Raw genomic sequence first — 18670 nt, forward strand, 5'->3', positions numbered from 1 at the left:
CAATCATGGTGAAAGACACCTCTCCACAGAGCAACAGGAGAGAGAATGATTGCCGAGTGAATGGGAAAGTCCCTTGTAAAACCATCACATCTCGTGAAGACTTACTATCATGAGAACAGCATGGTGGAAACTGCCACCATGATTCAGTTGTCTCCACCTGGTCCTACCCTTGCCACATGGGGATTATTATAATTCAAAGTGAGATTTGGGTGGGGACACAGAGCCAAGCCATATCAGCTGCTATAATAACTGAAATTGTGTCATTTATAAAGAACAGAAATTTATTTCTCACAATTCTGAAAGCTGAGAAGGCCAAGCTCAAGGTATCAATGATTTTGGTGTATGATGAAGGCTCAGTCTGTGCTTCCAAGATGGTACTTTTACCACTGTCCTCCAGAGAGGGTCAGTGCTGTGTCTTCACATGGCAGAAGGGATGGAAGCACAAAAATGGACCTAGTAGTTCCTTTTGGCCTTTCTATGAGGTTGCTAATCCCATGAAATAATCACCTTCTAAAGGTCTCACCTCTTGATAGTATCACATTAGGTCTTAGGTTCCAACATATTCATTTTAGGGAGACATATACATTTAAGCCATAGTTATTATTATTAATATCAAGGCACCTTTCTCTAACTCATGGGCATAATTCTAATCACTATTGCTTAGCAGTCATAGTACTATAGACCAAGGGATAAAATTATGATGCCGAGGAACACTATAAAAATTGTTTTCTTTGCCTAGAGAAGGAATTGTTTTTGTGTTAAGAAAGCACAAGGCCCGGCGCGGTGGCTCAAGCCTGTAATCCCAGCACTTTGGGAGGCCGAGGCGGGTGGATCACGAGGTCAGGAGATCGAGACCATCCTGGCTAACACGGTGAAACCCCGTCTCTACTAAAAATACAAAAAGAAATTAGCCAGGCGTGGTGGCGGGCGCCTGTAGTCCCAGCTACTCGGGAGGCTGAGGCAGGAGAATGGCGTGAACCCGGGAGGCGGAGCTTGCAGTGAGCCGAGATCGCGCCACTGCACTCCAGTCTGGGCGACAGAGCGAGACTCCGTCTCAAAAAAAAAAAAAAAAAAAAAAAAAAACACAAAAAGGCCTGGTGTGGTGGCTTACACCTGTAATCCCAACACTTTGGGATTGGATTGGGATGGATGTGGATCACGAGGTCAGGAGATCAAGACCATCCTGGCTAACACAGTGAAACCCCATCTCTACTAAAAATACAAAAAACTTAGCCAGGCATGGTGTTGAGCACTTGCAGTCCCAGCTACTCGGGAGGTTGAGGAAGAAGAATGGCATGAACCCGGGAGGTGGAGCTTGCAGCGAGCCGAGATTGTGCCACTGCACTCCAGCCTGGGCAACAGAGCGAGACTCCATCTCAAAAAAAAAAAAAAAAAAAAAAAAAAAAAAAGCACCCCAAGTCAGACAGCTCTGAATGTGACTCACAGGGATGCTATTTACAAGCTATGTGTCCTTCCACAAATTGCTTGACTTCTTTCATCCACTCAGCTCCTTCAAAAAATGGTGGTGATGCAATTTTACAACCTACTTAATATTGTTGTATTGAGAATTAAATGAGTTAAATAAATGGATGATGTTTGTACTGTGCTTAACTCAGTGTCTGGCACACAATGAGAATTTAATAAATAATGAATAGCTGTTATTATCTAAGTCCTGTTGTAAACTTGTTAAATTGTGATCTGCCTTCAAATGGAGTACACAATAAGGACAACTGAATATTAAGTACAACTAATATTTGTCTACATTTTACTTTTGTACAAAGTATGATAAAATACATCATTTAAGTCTCATAAATTCCACAGTGTAGTTACGATTCTTTTCCTCATTTTAACAATGGGAGTGGGGCTGAATCTTGGATAGTTTAAGTGACTTGCTGAAGGTCCAAGCTAATGTATGGTACAGTGAGAGCAGATTGTCTTCAAAAATCCACTTCCTGGTTCTCATGAGCTGTAGTTTTATTTAGATGCAATTAATTAAGTCTCTGATAAGTATAATTACTTTTTTCCCTCTTGTTTCTTATAGTCACCTGTATTGTCCAATAAAGGATACAGCTTTGGTGTGCAGAATAGCTATCTGGAAAGCTTATTAAAACATGAATTCCTTTCTTTCTTTCCCTCTCTGACTCTAAAAATTCTTATTCAACATGTCTGGCATAGGGCAGAGAGGTTGCCTCCCTAACAAGCTGCAGGAGGTGCTGAGGGTACTGGTTCTGGGGCCACATTTTGACAAACACTGCCTCAAGCTATTTTTACCATCAGTGAATATCTTGCCGTACATTTCATGAAGAAACTTCACAGTCATTGCTTTATTTAGGCAGAAAGGATGGAGCAGCCCTCTTTTCCAAGTAAGTTGTCCTGAGATGCATCTTTTTGGCAGTCATTCTATCGAGCTCCTAATCAGGCACGAATAGAATAATGCCATTTGTAATACTGGTGATGGAGGCACGCTTGCAAATTTCAGGCGAGGTTTTGGTGCACAGCACTTTTCATTGTCTTCCCACAGCAATTTCAGGTTCCTGCTGCCTGCTCCGTGACCATCTCTCGTTAAACCTCTATGAGTAGCCCTGCTGCAACCATGAATCATACTCTGAGGGCTTCACACAGGCTGGGTTTATTGAGCTGCATTATAGGAGACTATATCTCAGATGGCCTCAGTGCAGCCAAAACAATCTGTCACTTTTAATTCTTCCTGTCACCTCATTAAGTATATGGCAACATTGACAATAAAACACATTTTCAAACAAACACACAACACACGCACCACCCCAACTGCAACATTTCCTCCTCTTATATTCAGATGTGGTTATAAATATCCAGTCATTGAAAGATTCATTGAACAAACATATGTGCCAGGGTTCTGTATATAACTGACGGAGGAAAGAATAGTCTCCATGGACACATAAAGCAATTAAAAATAACTGTGCTTCCAAGCGGGCTACTATAATACAAAGGTCAGGCCCATAAATATGAACAGGGTGGCAGTAATGTCTCTATCCAAATAGACCCCCAAACACATGACTACAACAGTTCAGAACTCAAAGGTTAATATAAAAAAAAGGAAATCCCTGAAATTTATTCCATACTCATCTCATGCCTTTTACTTCTTGTGGTCTTTTCATCAAAGGTTAATATATGTGAATACAGTGGAAAATTTTATCAAGGCCAAATGTGTCATCAGGAACTATTTTACTCAATGAAAAATATTTACCCTTGTACATATGATAAAATGAAGGAGCTGTAGTACATTTTCTGTGAAAGAAAAAAAAAGTGTCGATTGCTTCCTCCCCCTTTCTTTACTAGGTTGCTTGTTTTTACATTAACTGCACTGAAGTTTGAATTTTACTCAAAGCTGTAGAGAGACTGTTCTGAGGGCTGGGATAATTTTTGCAGTAACACACTGAGTGTGATAATAAGGTTTATGCCTGGTTGTAAAGAATGTGCTGACAGATGGAAAAGAAGCCACCTCAGTCTGCACAGTATTCATTTTTATATATATTTAAAAAATTCATACAACACCTGACACTCAAACAGCAGTTCTTCCTCCTGCTGTCTTCTAGAAACAGAAATATTTTAGAGCATATAGAAAAAAATCCAACCCCCAGTGGACTGATTCACTAAAATTTCAAGTTCTGTGCACATCAGAGTAACACAGGCTCCTGCATTACCATTCAAGGTGTCATGTGCAATGAAAAACTTATTCCCACCAAATATGGATCTTTACGTAGTAAGTGCCTTAGATAGTGAGCAAGTAAATTCAGCAAGGAAAAAGATGTGAACAGAATGTCTCCTACAAAGCAGAGGCATTTCCCACCCTTCTTCTGAAAAGCAAAAGGAGAGCTTCTTTGCCAAAGATTTGCTTTCATCAAGGGATATTAAAATATGAGAGCAGATTGTATTAGAGCATTCAGGTCATCTGTGCCTCTCTATGATGTTGTGACATTTGAGAGCACATTGATTAAAGGAAAAGAGCAGTCTGAGATAAATTCTTTGCTCTTAATAATAATGAAACAACAATGACTAACTCACCTAGCACCTTGATTCTCTAAGGCATCAGCTTTCTACTAGAGAAAAAAAGGCAGCTCCCGATTTCTTCTCTCTCCTAGACCTTATTACTATGTTCTTAGAAAAGCCTAATTCTTGATTTAAAAAGTAGAATAAAGGTTAAAAAATAAAATAAAAACTAGCGATTTTCCATTCATCCTCAACCTTTGGACTGAATGCATCTGTCATATAATTTGGTCATGTCCCCACGCAAATCTTATCTTGAGTTGTAGCTTCCATAATTCCCACATGTTATAAGAGGGGGCTGATGGCAGGTAATTAAATCGTGGGGCGGGTCTTTCCCATGCTGTTCTCATGGTAGTGAATAAGTCTCACAAGAGCTGAGGGTATTATAAAGGGCAGGTCCCCTACACATGTAAGATGTGACTTTGCTCCTCCTTTGCCTTCTGCCATGATTGTGAGGCCTCCCCAGCCATGTGGAACTGGGAGTCAATTAAACCTCTTTTCTTTATAAATTACCTAGTCTCAGCATATCTTTATTAGCAGCATGAAGACAGGCTAATACAATCCGTATTTGTTTTTCTAGGGCTGCTGTGCCAAAGCACCACATATTGAATGGCATACACAACACAATTTATTATCTCACAGCTCTGGAGACCAGAAGTTCAAAATCAAGATGTTGGCAGAGTTGGTTTCTTCTGAGGGCTGTGAAGGAAGGATCTGTTCTAGGCTTCTCTCCTTGGCTTTTAGATGGCCATCTTCTCCCTGTACCTCTTCATATCATCTTCTCTCTTGTGCGTCTTTGTGTTTTTGTGAAGTATTGGACTTCAATATGTGATTTTTTGACGGGATACAATTCAATCCATAACACATCTTGTACTCGAAAAAGGAAAAAGAAAAAAGCAATATCAACAAAACAAAACTTGGATCCTCCCACTTGTGCCATCTCTTCCCCTGCTGCCTTCCCAGAGATGACTTATACTCCCATCATCCCCAGAGCAGATTCCAAAGACAAGAGTAATTTTTTTCATTATTGCTAAGAGGCTACTAAATTATTGCATCCATTAACTTTCATGTCTCACAAATTCCAAAGGACCAGCTATACATTTCCTACTTCTATGATGTGTTCTCATATACTAACCTCAAAATTAATGCTGACATTTGACTATTACTTGAACAGTTGGTCATTATTCTCTCATCAAATTCTGGCATGACTGTTGGTCACTTCTGCAACCATATGAATTAGCCACCCAGCAATCTACCCAATTTGCTATTGACCTTTTCAACTCAAGTGTCCTCAGCTACGGTCTAGTTCTGCTGCCTAATCATATCCATACTCTATCTGCCCTGTACCTTGTATTTATGCATCAGCTCTAAATAAAAGAATACTCATTCTTTGACTTCTATCTGCTTATGCCAGTCTTCTCTACTTCCTTTATAGCATCAGTTGCCAAATGATGTTATTACAAGGAACGTTAGTGTTTTAGCATGTTCACAGGAGAGACACAGAGGAAGATTTTATTAGTGCATTTTCACACTGCTGTAACACCTGAGACTGGGTAATTTATGAAGAAAAGAAGTGTAATTGATTCACAGTGCTGTCAACTTCACAGGAAGCATGACTGTGAGGTCTCAGGAAACTTACAATCATGGCAGAAAGCAAAGGGGAGGAAGGCACATCTTACCATGGCAGAGCATAAGGAAGAGAGAGCAAGAGGCGGAGTGCCTCAAACAGCCAGGTCTCACAAGAAACTAATTCACTATCATGAGAACAGCAAGGAGGAATCTGGCCCCATGATTCAATCACGTCCCACCGGGCCCCTGTGGGAATTATAATTCGAGATGAGATTTTGGTGTGGACACGGTCCAACCATATCAAAGATAAAATGGTGTGTAGGGTTAATGAAAGTTGAAATGTCTCTTTACTGAAGAATTACAAATACACTTATTCAGAATAACCAAGATTTTGTAATGGCTTTTACTAAATTTACGTGAACGATTTAAAACGCCTAGTGATCTATGGAACACCAGTTTGGTAAATAGCTACAATTGTTCTTTTGTCTATAACACCTAATACCCACTCTTCATTTTATTTACCTGCTTCCTTAGCATCCTTTGATATATCCCTTACTGTACTCTTTTGCTAAATGTTCTTTCCACCTACTTTTATTTTCAAATCCACTCTGCAACTCTATCTTCTGTCTATTCCCATGCATATATTTATGTTCTCCAACTTTCAGTAAGCCTTCAGAACTGCAAGTAAGAATATCCATGCTAATTCCTCTTCTAATTTCATCAACATGTCATACATTTATTATATTCTAGGTTAAATACTCATCCACTTAACTCTCCTCTAAGCTACAAGGAAAAGCAACACTAATTGACATTGTGTAGGGAAATGCTCAACTTCTGACTCTCTCATGTAAAACAGCATGCATGGCCACGTATCCTCTTAGTTATTCCCTCCATTTTCAGTGAAAAGCAATTCCTTTCTGAAGGCAAATGAATCCCAGTCTCTTTGTCTTTCTCCTACCATCTCAGGGACTGTTCTCCATCCTTTGTCCCTCTTCTGTGTCTTCAGTCTCTTCTCTACCAATTCTTTCTCTAGGATTTTTAACCTATTCCAAGGGTTCTCACTTTGTTTGCTTTTCTTTTACTCAACTTCCTTGAATTTTGGACTTGTCTTCCTTTTCAACAAAGTAATTTACTCTCATAATTTCAATGTTCTCACTTCCAATAACTTTTTTCAATTTTCTGAAAATATGAGCACTTCCATCAGCATTAGAGTATAGCTTTTTTTTTTTTTTTTAAAGACTCTTATTTGTGGCATTCATTTGGCACAGAGAAAGGAAGAAAGTGTGAACTTTGGATCCTCACACTAGAGTTTGGGTTTCATTTTCAATTTTTCAGCTTCTTAGCCTTACGGCCACTGGCAGTTTTTCTTAGTCTACTTAGCTCCAGTTTTTCCTTCTGCAAAGGGGCAAGGATAATTTTATCTAAGCAGGATTTTTAGAGGAATAAATTAGGCATTTTATAAAAAGCTTCTAAAAGTTGATCAATAAGTGCTAACTGTCTGATATTGTTTGGCTCTGTGTCCCCACCCAAATCTCACCTTGAATTATAATCCCCATAAACCCCACATGTTGAGGGAGGCACTTGTTGGGAGGTGATTGGATCATAGGACTCATTTCCCACCTGCTGTTCTCATGATAGTGAGTGATTTCTCACAAGAGCTGATGGTTTTAAAAGTGTTTGGCAATTTCTTTCATACCCTTGCTGCCATGTAAGATGTGCCTTTGCTTCTCCTTCATCTTCTGTCATGACTGTAAGTTTCCTGAGTTCTCCCAGCAATGGAGAACTGTGAGTCAGTTAGATTTCTTTCCTTTGTAAATTATCTAGTCTTGGGTATTTCTTTATAACAGTGTGAGAATGGACTAATACACTGTCCTACCCACTGACCTCACTCATGCTTCATGCTTCATGCTTTGACACTGCTGCTTACTCTCTCATTGAAATTCTCCCTCCCTGTTCATGTAGCACCACAGTCTCTTGTACCTCTTCTTAGTGCTGTGGCTATTCATACCTTGTCATCATTCCTTCACACTTAATATTGATGTCTGTTGGTTTTTCCCCTCTAAATTTTCCTTCCTTCTTAATATAAATTTTCTCTAAGTTCCAAATGCCATTTCTAAAGATTCATTTTTTAAACAATTCTGCAACCTGGGAAATTTGTATAATGCCAGACAGGTATATCTAATTGTTTACTGCACCTCTCAACATGAATTCATTTTTTCCAATGAAGTTAATGAATTTAAATTAAATTCAAACTTAAAATGTGTAACAATGAATTTGTCTGTCTTCACTATAAAATTGTCACCTTCTTATATCCCTTGTCTCAATAAATGAGACCACCATTGGCATACATGAGGCAATTTTAGATGCTATACTATCACAGCAATAATTCAGTTGAATTACATAATTAAAATGACATTCTTTTTTCACTTTTTTTCAAGCGTTTCAGAATACAGCAAGAAGAAACTTCTGTTTTGGACTTAGTATATCTTCGGTCCTTTTAATGCACTTCAAAAGCTCCTATTTTAACAAATAGAGATCAGTTTTAGAACCTTTAACATGGTAAAATTTTAAAATGTTGACTTTGTCAATTTTGTCTTTCAATTCTATTTATGGTAAATAATCCATTGTTTTAAGAAATGAACCAGCTTCCTCAAGAAATATGATTAGCTAAACATCAGTGAACAATAAACCAATAAAATAGTTTTCCAAGTATGAGTTTTAAACTGCAAATATAAAAATACATTTTTTTAAAAAAGCAACTCAGATACTTTAAATTTTTAAATAATAATCATAATTGGCTTTCTTCCTAAATGAATACCCTTCATTTATTTCTCTTGCCTGATTGCCCTGACCAGAACTTCCAATACTATATTGAATATGAGTGGTGAGAGAGGGCATCCTTGTCTTGTGCCAGTTTCCAAGGGGAAATGCTTCTAGTTTTTGCCCATTAAGGATAATATTGACTGTGGGTTTGTCATATATGGCTCTTATTATTTTGAGGTATGTTCCTTTAATACCTAGTTTATTGAGAGTTTTTAACATGAAGGGATGTTAAATTTTATCTTAAGCCTTTTCTGAATCTACTGAGATAATCATGTGGTTTTTGTCTTTAGTTCTGTTTATGTGGTGAATTACATGTATCAATTTATGTATGTTGAACTAACCTTGCATCCCAGGGAAGAAGCCAACTTGACCGTGGTGGACAAGCTTTTTGATGTGCTATTTGCAGTGTTTGATTTGGTTTGCCAGTACTTTATTGAGGATTTTTACACGATGTTCATCAGAGATATTGGCCTGAGGTTTTCTTTTGTTTTGCTGTGCCTCTCTCAGGTACTGGTATCAGGATGAGGCTGGCCTTATGAGTTGAGGAGGAGTCCCTCCTTTTCAATTTTTTTTTTGGGGGGGAAATAGTTTCAGTAGAAATGGTACCAGTTCTTCTTTATACCTCTGCTAGAATTCAGCTGTAAATCTGTCTGGTCCTGGGCTTTTTTTGGTTAGTAAGCTATTTATTACTGCCTCAGTTCCATAACTATTTATTGATCTGTTCAGGAATTCAATTTCTCCCTGGTTCAGTCTTGAAAGAGTGTATGTGTCCAGGAATTTATCCGTTCTCCTAGATTTTCTAGTTGATGTGCATAGAAGTGTTTATAATATTTTCTAATGGTTCTTTGTAATTCTGTGGGGTCAGTGTGCTATACCCTTATCATTTCTGATTGTGTCTATTTGATTCTTCTCTGTTTTCTTCTTTATTAGTCTGGATATCAGTCTATTTTCTTAATTTTTTTTTTAAAAAGCTCCTGGATTTGTTTATTATTTATTTTATTTTATTTTATTTTATACAGAGTGTCACTCTGTCTCACAGACTGGAGGGCTGTGGCACAGTCTCTGCTCACTGCAACCTCCACATCCTGGGTTCAAATTGTTCTCCTGCTTCTGCCTCCCAAATAGCTGGGATTACAGGCGCATGCCACTACGCCTGGCTAATTTTTGTATTTTTAGTAGAGATGAGGTTTCACCACGTTGGTCAGGCCAGTCTCGAATTCCTGACTTCGTGATCCGCCTACGTCGGCCTCCCAAAGTCTTGGGATTACAGGTGTGAGCCACCCCACTGGCAGATTTGTTGATTTTTTAAAGGGATTTTTTGTGTCTCTATTCCTTCAGTTCTGCTCTGATCTTGGTTATTTCTTGTTTTCTGGTAGTTTTTGGGTTTGTTTGCTCTTTGTTCTCTAGTTCTTTTAGTTGTGATGTTAAATTGTTGACTTGAGATCTTTCTAGCTTTCCGATGTGGGCATTTAGTGCTATAAATTTCCCTCTTAACACTGCTTTAGCTGCATTTCAGATATTCTGGTATGTTCTCTTTGTTCTCATTAGTTTCCAATAACTTCTTGATTTCTGTCTTAATTTCATTGTTTACCCAGGAATCATTCAGGAGCAGGTTGTTCAATTTTCATGTAGTTGTGTGGTTTTGAGTGAGTTTCTTAATCTTGAGTTCTAATTTGATTGTGCTGTGATCTGAGAGACTGTCATGATTTCAGTTCATTTGCATTTGCTGAGGGAGGAGTGTTTTATTTCCAATTATGTGATTAATTTTGTAGTAAGTGCCATGAGGTGATGAGAAGAATGTATATTCTGTTCTTTTGGGGTGGAGAGTTCTGTAGAGTAATTAAAACAGCATGGTATGGGTAAAAAAGCAAACACACCAATAAAACAGAATAAAGGACTCAGAAATAAGAACATACACCTAAAATCATCTGATCTTCGACAAACCTGACAAAATGCAGCAATGGGGAAAGGAATCCCTATTTAATAAATGATGCTGACAGAACTGGCTAGCCATATGCAGAAAATTGAAACTGGACCCCTTCCTTACATTTTATACAAAATTTAACTCAAGATGGATTAAATACTTAAATGTAAAACTCAAAACTGTAAAAGCCCTAGAGAAAGTCTAGGCAATACTATTCAGGACATAGGCATGGGTAAACACTTCATGACAAAAACGCCAAAAGCAATTGCAACAAAAGCAAAAATTGACAAATGGGATCAAATTCAACTAAAGAGCTTCCACACAGCAAAGGAAACTATCATCAGACTGAACAGACAATCTGCAGAACGGGAGAAAAATTTTGCAATCTATCCATCTGACAAAGGTCTAATATTCAGCATCTGTAAGGAACGTATACAAATTTACAAGAATAAAACAACTTTATTAAAAGGTGGGCAAAAGATATGGACAGACACTTCTCAAAAGAAGACATTCATGTGGCCAAGAAACATGAAAAAAAGCTCGATGTCACTGATCACTAGAGAAACGCAAATCAAAACTACAATGAGATACCATTTCACACCAATCAGAATGGTGATTATTAAAAAGTCAAGAAACAACAGATGCTGGCAAGGCTGCGGAGAAAAAGAAATGCTTTTACACTGTTGGTGGGAGTGTAAATTACTTCAACCATTGTGGAAGACAGTGTGGCAATTACTGAAAGATCTAGAAGCAGAAATACCATTCTACCCAGCAATCCCATTACTGGGTGTATACCCAGTGGAATATAAATCATTCTATTATGAAGATACATGCACGCATATGTTCATTGCAGCACTATTCACAATAGCAAAGACATGGAATTAATCCAAATGCCCATCAATGATAAAGTGGATAAAGAAAATATGGTATATATACACCATGAAATACTATGCAGCCATAAAAAGGAATGAGATCATGTCCTTTGTGGGGACATGGATTTAGCTGGAAGCCATTATCCTCAGCAAACTAACGCAGGAACAGAAAACCAAACACCTAATGTTCTCACTTATAAGTGGGAGCTCAATGATGAGCACACATGGACACATGGTGGAAACAATACACACTGGGGCATCAGGAAGAATAGGTAATGGATACTGGGCTTAATACCAAGGTGATGGGTTGATTTGTGCAGCAGACCACCATAGCACACTTTTAGCTTTGCAGTAAAACTGCACATCCTGCACATATTCCTTGGAACTTAAAATTTGAATAAAACAACAACAACAAATCATCATCATGATCTAAAATATTAAAGGAAAAAAGTAGATAATAAAAGTTTGTTTTACTTATCAAGAGATAGGGATTAGATATAAACAGTTTTTACAATAAAGTTTTAACTTTATATTTGCAGAGAAATTGTAAAGATAGTACAGAGAGTTTCCATATATCCTGCACAATTTCCTCTATTATTAACATCTTTTGTAAGTTGATCACCTGGCTAACATGGTGTTTGTGTCATGTTTCCCCACTGTAAAGTTTTCTTCTCCTCATTGAACAATATACTCTCTTGAAGGAAGTCACTATGTGCAGTCCACAGTCAAGATGTAGGGCCTTATGCAAGCAGATTATCCACTTTCTTGCAAGCAGATTATCCATATAATGTATGCAATTTATTATTAAAAATATATGTTATTGGGAAATCCCAGGATGGAACGTGGAATGTGACAAATCAATCTCACTGTATTACAAATGCTGGGAAGCAACATCACCACAAAGGATGAAGGATAACATGCTGATTTAAGTAGAAATGATTGGGATTTGTAAAATTATAGGCAAAAACAGTGCATATTAAGTATGGGAATTTAGTGGAAAATGTTGCTTCATACAGAACAATTAGTTTAAAATTATTGTACTGCTATACATGTATACAAGAATTGAACAATTAAGTAAGCGGATGGTGGATAGTGGGAACCAGGTGGGAAGTCAGGATTTACCCATAAGCAAAGGGAGGAGCCTAGAATAATCCATATTTTAATAGATAAGAGTTGTAGACATCAGTATAAACTCATGTATAACTTTACATACATATGTATGGTTACATACAAGAAGTATTTATAGATGTACATATACACAGGTTGGTATACATGTGTATGTTTTCTTACTTCATCAATCTAGAAGTAAAAACATCCTAGTATGTTAACAAGTACATCTAGAGCTCAGGTCTTGGTTCTGAGTACCGTTCTTAAACAAAAGGAGCCAAGGCTCCTTAAATCTGATCTAGGCCTGGGGCTTGGAGCATCTTGTATTGCTAATGGTAAGGAAATGATGAGGGGAAAAAAACCCAAAAAAACAAAATTCTACTCTGATGGAGTCCTGTCAAAGGATACAGAGACACTCAAAGAACTCCCAATAGCCAAACCGGGAATAATGGCAACTAATAAAATTAAATAATATTAGATTATAAAATAAATATGTATGATCCCGCATGGGTATCAAATTGAACGTGTAAATAAATGAGGGAGAAGAAACAAGTATCCCATGCAGAAAAAAGATTAATTAACATGTGTCATTTTAATATATGTAATTTTGTAAAAGATAAGAGCACTGCTTCTTTTTCCAAATATTTTAAAGTTGATTAAGGGAAAAATACGGAATAAAAGCATGATTTTCAAATTCCAAAGTAGCATTAAAAAATAGTTAAAAAGTAGTAGATCAGGGGTGGAAAAAGAAAAAGAATGCAAGTTGAGTATCCCTTATTTGAAATGTTTGGGATTAGAAGTGTTTCGGGCTGGGGCTCACGCCCATAATCCCCGCGCTTTGGGAGGCCAAGGCAGGCGGATCATGACATCAGGAGATTGAGGCCATCCTGGCTAACACGGTGAAACCCTGTCTCTACTAAAAATGCAAAAAAAAAAAAATGGTTACAGATTCTGGATTTTTTGGATTTTGGAATATTTGCATGGGTTAGCATCCCAAACCTAAAAATCTGAAATCCAAAATACTCCAATGAGCATTTCCTTTGATTGTCACATTAGCGCTCAAAACTTTTGGATTTTTGAGCATTTTGGATTTCATATTTTTGGATTTGAGATGTTCAACCCGCACTCAGAAGAGAAATTAAATAAAAATGGAAGACGAAAGATCAAATGCAACATTTATTTTTCTTTTCATATAAGAAATGCTGGGTGGGTCACGGTGGCTCACGCCTGTAATCCCAACACTTTGGGAGGCCAAGGCAGGTGGATCACAAGGTCAGGAGATCCAGGCCAGCTTGACCAACATGGTAGAACCCCATGTCTACTAAAAGTACAAAAATTAGCTGGGTGTGGTGGTGAGCGCCTGTAGTCCCAGCTACTCGAGAGGCTAAGGCAGGAGAATTGCTTGAACCTGGGAGGCGGAGGTTGCAGTGAGCCAAGATTGCCCCACTGCACTCTAGCCTGGGAGACAGAGCAAGACTCCATCTCAAAAAAAAAAAAAAAAAAAAAAAAAAAAAAAAAAATTTCATTAGTTCTGAGGGATTATGCTAAGACCAATTCATGTTGAAAAATTTTCCAGGCTATTCCAAATTTTATTGAATTTTGTGAGCTACTGATATTACAGAAAAATTTTTTAAAAGTATCTATGTTACATTATGAAACAAAAGGAATGCAACATCAAATGTAGAGAACATGTTTGTAAAGATCACTTAAATTCTTTATACTTTTTAAAATATCAATGAAATGAACAATTTTCCAGAAGGAATTTTTTGTTAAAATTAATGCTTTATGATGAAGCTTAAAATAATTTCATAAATATCAAATAAATAGAAAATAATATCAAAGAAATAATTATCAAAAGGTCATTCTCACCAAATAATTTATGTTGTGTTTTGAAACTGATGTGAATTTAACTAGTTCATATTATAAAAATTTATGGAAACCTTCCAAATTTCAATTATGAATAAAGCAAAATCCTATGCCAAAACATAAGAAAAATGGAACATTTAAAAAAAGAGATTAAACATCTTTAGAACCACAGCTGCAAAATATTAGCAAAACAGATGTAGCTCCTTATTAAATGCTAGCACACTCTGACCAAATAGGTTTTTATTCCAGGAATGCACTAACAATTCAATATTAGGAAACCAAATAATAATTCATCACAATAATCGATCAAAGGAGAAAAAAGAAAATCTTATCTTGAGAGACACTGAAAAAGTGCTTTAAACTAATTCAACATCAATTATTGATAAAAAGTGTTAGTCAATTAGGAATTGGAGATCAAGAATAAATCCCCAAGATGATGAAGGCTAGCTATTTCAAACTGACAGCAAACATTATGTCTAATTGTAAAACATGAGAATCATTGTCCCTGAAGTCAGGAATAAGGGAATGATCGTTTTTATTGTTTTCTCAGTTAATTTATTTTTAAGTAAGTATTATTGATGTATAAACAAATTAGTCTTTTAAGTGTACAGTTTGATGAGTTCAAACAAATATAGTTATATAATTATCAGAATAAAAATGGAATTTTTTTTCAGTTCATCATATTTCTCTTGCTCTTTTGCCTCTCTGTCAGTTTCCAGGCCTTGATGTCGACTCTTCTGATAACTTTCCCTGTATATTTATCTTTCTTTATTAGAATGTCCTGTCAAAGAGTATATAGCTTCAATGCAATATATGACGCTTTCAAAATTCATTCATATTGTTGCATATATCACTAGTTTATTATTTTTTATTGCTGGGTACTATTTCCTTATGTGGATATATTATATATTGTTTATTATTTATAAGATACATATTTGCATTATTCCTGACGTTTAGTTAGTATGAATAAAATTGGTATAACATTTGTGTACATGTCTTTGTGTGAAGATAGCTTTTTGGTTCTCTTTGCTGAATATACAAAAACAGTGTCTTAGACCATTTTGTGTTGCTATAACGATTACCGGAGACTGGGTAACTTATAAAGAAAAGACATTTATAGCTCTGGAGGCTGGGAAGTCCAAGATAGAGGGGCCCACATCTGGTGAGGGCCTTGCTGCTGTGTCTTCCTAGGGATAAAGGTGGGAAGGCAAGAGAACAGGTAAGAGAACCCACTCCCATGAGAACTAATCTACTCCTGCTATAATCCTATTAATCCATTGATGGGGGCAGGCCCCTTATGACCAAATTACCTCTTAAAGGTTCGAACTCTTAACACTGTTGCACTGGGAATTAAGTTTCCAATACATGAACTTTGGGGGACATATTTAAAACACAGCAAGTAGAATTACTAGATTATATAATCAAAATATATATATATATGTATGTATATATATATACACATAACTTTATAAATATTTGTCAAACTTTTCTAGAGAGGTATACTATTTTGCATTTCACAAGATAAGTATGAAAAGTTCTAGACTTCCATATCACCAGCATTTAATATTGTCAGTCTTTTTAATTTTAGTCATTTTAGCACATGATAGTGACATCTCATTGTTTTTTATTTGTATTTCTACAATGACTAAAGATATTTAAACATATTTTATGTGCATATTTGCCTTCTGTGATTTTCTGCATAGTCAGTTATGTTATTCATGAATAAAGATTTTTTTCTTACTCTATCTTGATCTTAAAATCTTGAAATCGGGTAATGAGAATTCTCTTTTTATTTTCTTTTAATTCCTATCTAAATTTTGGAATCTTCTTCTCAATTTCTAAAAGTAAAACAAACACCTAATAATTTGGATTGAGATTGCCTTGAATCTATGCATCAATTTGGCAGGAATTTACATTTTTTTTGTATTAGGGTTCTTCAGAGGGACAGAACTAATAGGATCTATGTATACATGAAAGGGAGTTTAATAATGAGAATTGACTCATACGATTACAAGGTGAAGTCTCACAATAGGCCATCTGAAAGGTGAAGAGGAAGGAAGCCAGTAGTGGCTCAGTCTGAGTCCGGAAGCCTCAAAGGTAGGGAAGCTGACAGTGAAGTCTTTGGTCTGTAGCCAAAAGCCTGAGAGCCCCCAGCAAACCACTGGTGTAAGGCCGAGTCCAAAGGAGGAAGAATCTGGAGTCTGATATTCAAGGGCAGGAAGCATCCAGAACAGGAGAAAGATGAAACCTGGAAGACTAAGCAAGCCAGCTTATTCCACCTTCCACCTGCTTTGTTCTAGCCATGCTGGAAGCCAATTGAATGCTGCCCACCACATTAAGGGTGGGTCTTTTTCTCCCAGTCCACTTACTCAAATTTCAATTGCCTCTGGCAACACCCTCACAGGCACACCCAGAAATAATACATTACCAACTATCTAGGCATCCTTCAATCCACTCAAGTTGACACCTAATATTAACCATCACATTAATATTTAGTCGTCTGACCCATGAATACAGTATTATTATTATTTTTTTTTTCTTTTGAGAGGGAGTCTTGCTCTTTTGCCCAGGCTGGAGTGAAGTGGCACGATCTCAGCTCACTGTAACCTCTGCCCCTGGGTTCAAGCGATTCTCCTGCCTCAGCCTCCCAAGTAGCTGGGATTACAGGCACATACCACCACGTCCAGCTAATTTTTGGAATACAGTATTTTTAAAATTTACTTAGGTTTTTTATATTTCTCAGTAATATTTTATGGTTTTCAGCGTAGAGACTCTGCACATACTTTGTTAAATTTTCTAATGTTTTTGATGTTATTATAGGAAGTATTTTAAAAATTTAAATTTCCTGTTGAACACTGCTAGAAATACAGTTGCTTTTATTTCTAATAACTTTGTATTCTGTTATCTTGCTAAAGTCACTCATTTCCTCATGAGCCTTTTTTGTTAGCTATGTTGTGATTTTTTTCTGTAGGTGATTGTTATCTGTGAATGCACATAGTTTTTAAACATTTTTCTTGTGTTAGTATTTGTTTCTTTGTTCTACCTTACAGTCTTTGCCAGAACTTCTGGTACAATGTTAAATAAAAGCAGTGAAGGCGGACGTACTTGTATTATCCCTCATCTTAGGGAGGAATCAGTCTTTCAGCATTTACATGTTAGATGGGTTTTTTAATAGAAGTGCTTTTCAGTGTTAAATTCTCCATCATTAATTGTGGAATTAAATATATTTCTTGTAATTCTATAGCAAATATATTTTTGCATTATTCTATTTTCCTGATAAACTTATCCCATTATTTTAATGTAATGTAGTATTCCTTTTCTCAAGTCTAGTTTGTCTGATGGTGATATAGCCACTTCAGTTTTCTTTCGATTAGAGTTGTGTGACATATTTGTCCTTTAATTTTATTTGTCATTGATCTCATTGTAGGTAGCATATATTATTGCTTTTTATCTTAGCATTTATATATTTGCATTTAATGTAATTGATGTATATGCTTACATTTAAATATACTATCTTGCAATTTTTTTTCTATTTATACTATCTGGTTTTTGTTTCTTATTTTTACTTTCTATTTTTAATTTATTAATTATAATTATGTTATATTAGTTACCATAATGTTTTATATATATTATATATACACACATATATATCTTTAACTTGTCACTGTTGTCCGATAATATTATGTCACTTTATGTAAAGTATAACAAACAGAATAGTTCATTGACTTCCTTCTACACTCTGTGCTAATTTTTGGTCAAATATTTTAATTCTACATGTAAGTACCACAATACCTTGGTACTATTGTAGCTGTAGACAGTCACATCATTTAAAGATACTAAATATAAGGAATAATATATTTTATATTTACTGAAATTTTAACTCCTTCCCAGGTATTTTACTTCTTTTATAGATCCATATTTCTGTCTAGTATCATTATTCTTCTGCCTGAGAACTTCCTTTATTATTTCTGATGATGCAGGTCTAGAGTGATAACTTCTTTTACTGTGTGTATTCCTTAATATGTCTTTACTTCATCTTTATTTTTTGTGTTCTTGATAAACTTTATTTTTAAAACAGATTTAGGTTTACAGAAAAACTGAGTGGATAGTACAGAAATTTTCTATACATTTATCTCTCCCGCTCCCCACCCACCCCGCACACACAGTTTCCTCTATTATTAATATGGGCATTTGCATAGTATATTTGTCACAGTTCATAAGCCAATACTGGTATACTATTGTTCACAGTTTATTCCGATTTCCTTCATTTTTACCTAATATCATTTTCCTGTTCCAGGATCCCATCGAGGATGCCACATTACGTTTCATTGCCATGTCTCCGTAGACTCCTCTTGGTTGTGATGGTTTCTCACACTTACCTTGGTTTTCGAGACATTGACAATTTTCTTCAATTGGGATTTGCGTGAAGCTTTTCTCATGATTACACTGGAATTGACTTTTTAAAAGGAAGTTCATAGAGATA

Source organism: Macaca mulatta, chromosome 5 (assembly GCF_049350105.2).
Source record: "Macaca mulatta isolate MMU2019108-1 chromosome 5, T2T-MMU8v2.0, whole genome shotgun sequence".
Classification (NCBI taxonomy): Eukaryota; Metazoa; Chordata; class Mammalia; order Primates; family Cercopithecidae; genus Macaca; species Macaca mulatta.